A 6098-nucleotide genomic window follows, 5' to 3' on the forward strand; every position below is an offset into this window, starting at 1 on the left:
AGATTGTTATAATTTGAGCAAACTTCCGTTATTGTGTTACGACAATAAAGTTTCGAAGGAAAGTAACGCAAAAGTAATCGATTACATCTGTGTAATTGCAATTGTAATTGGTTACGTATTTTCTGTAACGTGTACAAGTCTGAATTTTATTACTACACAGTATAACTACTAGAGGTGGCTTTTTCGAAATCTCAAAGCTGCACTGGGCTTTTCGCATGAAAGACTTCAATTCTCCCATTTCACCCGAGCGCCTGTCTGCACCGATTAAAAGTGTAATTTAATTATTTAATTACTTTCCTAAATGATGTCTTTACCCATCTTAAGATGTCTGCCGCTACAGAAAGAGTAATTATGAAGACAACGAGCAAATATCGCACTTCTCTTACATTTCAGAATTTTCGGAGACTTTCTTGAAACACCCTGCATATTTTAAATATGACATATATAGGCCATAAATCGTAGTGCTGAAATACGTGGTGAATTGAATATGCCAACCTGTCAGGTTTATTTCCTCAATTCATTTTGTTCGTGCAATATTTTAAAGAACAAGGACGCTCCTTCCAGATATGACATCGATACTTTCAATTAGAAATAATCAACGTGTAAATATCCAACTAACACGCGACATTACATGGAGAGGAACGAAACGTACATATCTAGCCAATTCAGGAAGAGGCAGGGCGTCCCGCTGATGTACCAACAGGCAACAACACATATGACATTAAAATGCCTCGCAAAATGATTCATCGGCATCGTTAATGTGTGTATATTTTCATGAAGAGCAGGACCACCGACTTAAATGTAGGCCCCCCATGGCTATTGTTTCCATGAGAACGCGTTGCGCGAATAATCGCCGCCATGCAGGTTTTTTTATCTGCGGTTGAATGTCTTAGGTGCGAGCATTGAAATTTGGCATGCGTGAGACGCTGCACATGGTTAATGTTACGACGAAAGCTATAGGGTGATGCAAAAGCATAAAAACTTCAAGGAAGCATGAGCTTCGCCTTCAAGAGTAGAACGCGATAGCGTAATCGGGCCCCCTGCGCATCGCCTTCTCAACTGCTAGCCTAGCTTCGGTTCTCGGTGCCAGGCTCAACCTTGTCGCAAGGAAACGAACGTGTGTGGGCGTAACATTGGCCGTTTCAAACTATCCTAGAATGCCTACTGCAAGTGCAGTTGCGCAATGCCCACTACGCCATCATTCTTCCTTTTGCGAATCATCGAAGGGCCCACTACGCGTCAGTAAGGCAACAGGCGAACCTACGCAGCTCCTCACTTTGTTGGTGCTTTTGCTGATGATGATGATGATTAAATATATCTGAGCGCGTTGTAATGAGTGGGCCTTTAAAACACCCACTCGTTGCGCAATTCACAAGTTTTGACGCCTGGCGCGACTTACGCTTCTGCCACGCAATATTACATGCGTTATGGAGACTCCTCCGACTACAAGACATTCATGTAATGTTTTTTTTCAGAAGCAGATTCAAGCAATGGCGTGACTCTGTGGTAGAACACTTGGAGGCGGCCGTCTTTATATGCTGTGCTTCCTGTACCATGATCTTAGACGCTGTTCTTAACAGCGAAGCTGTTTAGCAAATCGTTCCTTGTCCGTCGAACCAAAAAACTGTCATGTGTCACAGAAATTGGTTAAATCCAACTATTCACCACTGGTACACTAAAAACGCAGACGGCAACTCAACAAATGGTTGCGAAGCAACGCCGGCGAGCCGAAGACCCCGAGTACGTACTGTTATGACTGACAATTGGTGGCGACGCGCTGACCATGAGAATAGACAGGCAATGCGTTCTCACACTGCTAGAAGACCTGCATCCTTCCTAGAAACGGATTCCCCGGGACGGGAAGCGACCGACAATGGGTCACCTGGATTTGGATTGGTGTGCTGCCGAGACGACCTGACCTGTATGTTTTGACAGGAGTCGCCGCAGACTCTTTTCTGCCCTTCGGAGAAGAGTCCGAGGAACAAGCCCGAGGAACCTGTTGCCCTGCTTCCCCCACAAGCGTGCCGTCGACCGCCGGACCCTTGCTGTTTCAAGAGTGCAACCACCCCTCAGACCAGTGAAATGGGCTGCGCCATGGTGGGTGGTGTCGTGTGTGTGATTGGTTGTCATCAAGAAGGAGGAGCCAGCCTGAGGGGTTAAAGCGATGGTGCTAAGTGAGAAATGGGGCTCTGAGCCCTCGGTAACAGGCTCATCCAATTCGCTCGTCGCGGAAGTCTTACCTTGTCACTATGTAATTGAGTGTTCAAAAAGTGCCAGTAAACTTGTTATTGTTTTCCCAACCTGCTAGCATCAGTTCCTCAACCCGGAGACTCGACTACGCTACCAAACGGAGTCCGGTTACGACGCTGCCCTATCGTAGCAACAACCTGGTTGCCGCGATGGGATGGATCCAAATACCCGGTCGCAACAGTACCACGAGAGAATGCTAGTTGTAAGGGAAAGGCGACGGCGACTGCGAGAAGACCACGAAGCGATGGAAGGCCTGCGCCAACAACGACGTGCCCGTGCATCTATAAGAGATGCGAACGCTTGGTTTCAGCGTGAGGTTCTGGCTCATCAGTTTGGACATCCGTGTCGTGTCTGTGACTGTCTGTAGTTTAAGTCGAACCTCTGTGCGCTGAGAATCAACGTAGAAACAACCTAGCATTACCTAGCTAAAGCCTACAGCAACGACCAGACTAGAAGCAACCTATAGAAACAACCAGATTACTCTTCATAATCGTCCAGTTTTGCTGTTTCAAGACTTGCGCGGCTTAGTGCAAGCTTCCCCATTTTTTTTTATTTTTTAGGCAAGGGTTTATACCTGTAAGTGTGGCCTACTGCACAGCACCTTCTGTAATTACAAATTTAACTAGGTTTAACGTGGGACCAAGGGAGTGGAGTCGTGCATGCATGAAATGTGGCTCATTCCAATTTGAAGTGGTGCATTGGCGAGCGAGCATACGGAGCTTACGAGCAGCGTCTGTCCTAGAAAAAGGTATCGACAGGTCGCGGTCCTCTGTATGGGCTTAACGGGCAGCTGGATCGGCCCGTTCATTACCGATAATCCCATCACGACTTCGCCGCGGTGACGCTACCGTTCTGTCTAGATTATGGCTGGGCGTCTTGTTTACCCATGCGTATGCGTTCCGCATAGAGATGGCCGACACCGCCGCCTGTGAGCACTGCGGCGACGAAGAAACAATTCGACATGTTCTGCGCGACTGTCCGGAGTATAGCACACAGACACAATCTCTTTGTCACGCTTTCAACGAGTTAGACGACCAGGCTGCATCAGAAGAAAGACTACTACGCCATCGTCCTGACATAACGTCGCAGAGGAAGGCCTTACAAGCGCTACTATAGGCTTCCTGCGATCTACTGGCCTGTCAGAACGCCTCTGAGAGGAACGCTCTAGCGCGCGCGCGCGTGTGTGTGTGTGTGTGTGTGTGTGTGTGTGTGTGTGTGTGTGTGTGTGTGTGTGTGTGTGTGTGTGTGTGTGTGTGTGTGTGTGTGTGTGTGTGTGTGTGTGTGTGTGTGTGTGTGTGTGTGTGTGTGTGTGTGTGTGTGTGTGTGTGTGTGTGTGTGATTGTTTTTTCCCCTTATTATTTATTTTCTCTCTCTCTCTCTCGTTCAACCCCTTATTCCTAAAACCCAGTGCAGGATAGCATACCGGATACTACCTTCTGGTTAAACTCACTGCCTTCCTCTTCTCTTTCTCTCCCTCTCTAAACTAAGTTTATACAATTACGACGGTTGTTATACTTGTAGGATAAAATGGCGACCACATAAGTATTGCTGTTATTTTCAAGAGGTCCACAGAAACGCTTCACAATCAGCTACAAATTCATGCTGTGACTTTTCTAGATGTATGTCACGTCACTAATTTTGTACTCTGCCCGTATAGTGTGACAAACTGTGCAAACACGCTAAAACAACTACCTAACATGTTTCTCATGTTGAAGCTATATAGTCGCCAGCATAGGTCGGCAAAATCGCTCAGGCTCACTCAGACCAACCCGTGAGTTCGCGCCTGATTGAATCCGGCTGAGAAACATTCTGGTCAGGGGCGTGGCCAGAAATTTTTTTCGGGGGGGGGGGGGGGAGGGGGTTCAACCATACTTTTTGTATGTTCGTGCGTGCGTTTGTATGTGAGCGTGTATATATACGCAAGCAAAATTGAAAAATTTCGGGGGGGGGTTTGAAACCCCCCAACCCCCCCCCCCCTGGCTACGCCCCTGATTCTGATGATTCGGCGTCTGAGTGAGCTCGGCTGAGTGTAATTAGGTGAATCTGGGTACAAGTGAGTCTGGTCAACTACAATGATTGCGAGTTGAAGCTCGAGTGAGCCGGCTTGAGCAGGATTTAGATGAATGAGTTCTAGCGAGCCTTTAGCAGAACTTTTTTTTAATGCGAAGCACTTCTTAGCGAGATTCTGCGACCTTGAGCGTATCTATCTATCTATCTATCTATCTATCTATCTATCTATCTATCTATCTATCTATCTATCTATCTATCTATCTATCTATCTATCTATCTATCTATCTATCTATCTATCTATCTATCTATCTATCTATCCACCTACGACTTCGTGGTCTCGTGGCCGTTTCGTTAATGGGATGTATACCAAAATTAGTATGGCATGACACGACTGTATTACGAACATAAATGACAGGTCATAACACGAAAATCATGATATGCATTTTATGAACGGCATGATTTACATGCCACAGTCTTGGTGTTTCGCGGCCGTTTCGTTAAATTGGTATATACCAAAATTGGTATGACGTGACAAGAGTATCATGAAAATCATGACATGCATGTCATGTACGGCATGACTTAGATGCCACGCTCATGGTGCTCTCGCGGCCGTTTCACTAGCTCGATACTGTCACGCGCGAAAAGAACGTCCTCGGGCAAGAAATACCACGCAGGCAGAGAGACTGACACAGGTTCAGAAAGATGTCCGCGCAAAAAACCAAAAAGACCGAGCGAGAGCGCGCGGTGTCCCAAACGACTTCTTTGTTTATTTTTGCTCGATGCGGGCTCGCGCTCGCCGCATTTCCTAACCTGGTGGCATCATTTCCCCGCTGAAGAAAAAAACATCGTCCCGATGCTCGTGCAAGTGGACGTACATAGACAGAAAAGAGTAAACGAGCACATTGTGGGCATACTAAAGAAAAAAATAATAATAATACTTAATAATAATAATACATAATAGGGCCGAGGCACAGTCACACTAGCGCGTGAAGTACGGCTTGAGTCGTACAACGTGACCAATCTCTGTGTGGTGCTTTCCACGTGGGGGCGACGGGGGCGACATGGTTCCATCTGGGACAACCTCATACTTCACATCACTCACGCGACGCACCACTTTGTACGGCCCGAAGTAGCGACTCAGGAGCTTTTCGGACAGCCCTTGGCGGCGAACCGGTGTCCATACGCAAACTTAATCTCCCGGGTGGTATTCGACTTGTCGATGGTGAAGATTACAGCGGCGTCCATCTGCAGATTGCTGTTGCGTGATGTGCAGGCGTGCCAACTGGCTAGCTTCTCCGGCGTACTGAGTAAGCTGCTCAGCGTCAGGTGTAAGAAAAGTGTCGTAATCGTGTGGCAGCATAGCGTCCAGCATGGTCAAGCATGGTTTCGCCAGCTTGATATACACCAAAATTGGTATTGCGCGTCTTGACTGTATGAGGAACATAAATGACAAGTGGTAACATGAAAATCATAACGTGCATGCCCTGTACAGCATGACTTACTTGAGATACAGTCTTGAAGCGCTCGCGGTCGCTTCATTCACTGGAATCATTGTTGCGTGACATGTCTGTATGAAGAATATAAATGACAGGTCCTGACATGCAAATCATGACATGCATGTCACGTACGGCCTAATTTACATGACACTTTTGGTGCGCTTCCGGCCGTTTTGTTAACTTGATATACAGGGTGTTTCAAGAAATGTGTCCAGTATTTTTTTAAAAATCACAGAAAGGAGGTATCTGCGTGCTGCCTCCGGCGTTACCTTTACTGTGGGAGAGGGCATTTTGAGATGCGTACAAACATTAATTACGGCAGTAATTATAGAAATTAAGAAA

This window comes from Rhipicephalus sanguineus, chromosome 1 (genome assembly GCF_013339695.2).
Source record: "Rhipicephalus sanguineus isolate Rsan-2018 chromosome 1, BIME_Rsan_1.4, whole genome shotgun sequence".
Lineage (NCBI taxonomy): Eukaryota > Metazoa > Arthropoda > Arachnida > Ixodida > Ixodidae > Rhipicephalus > Rhipicephalus sanguineus.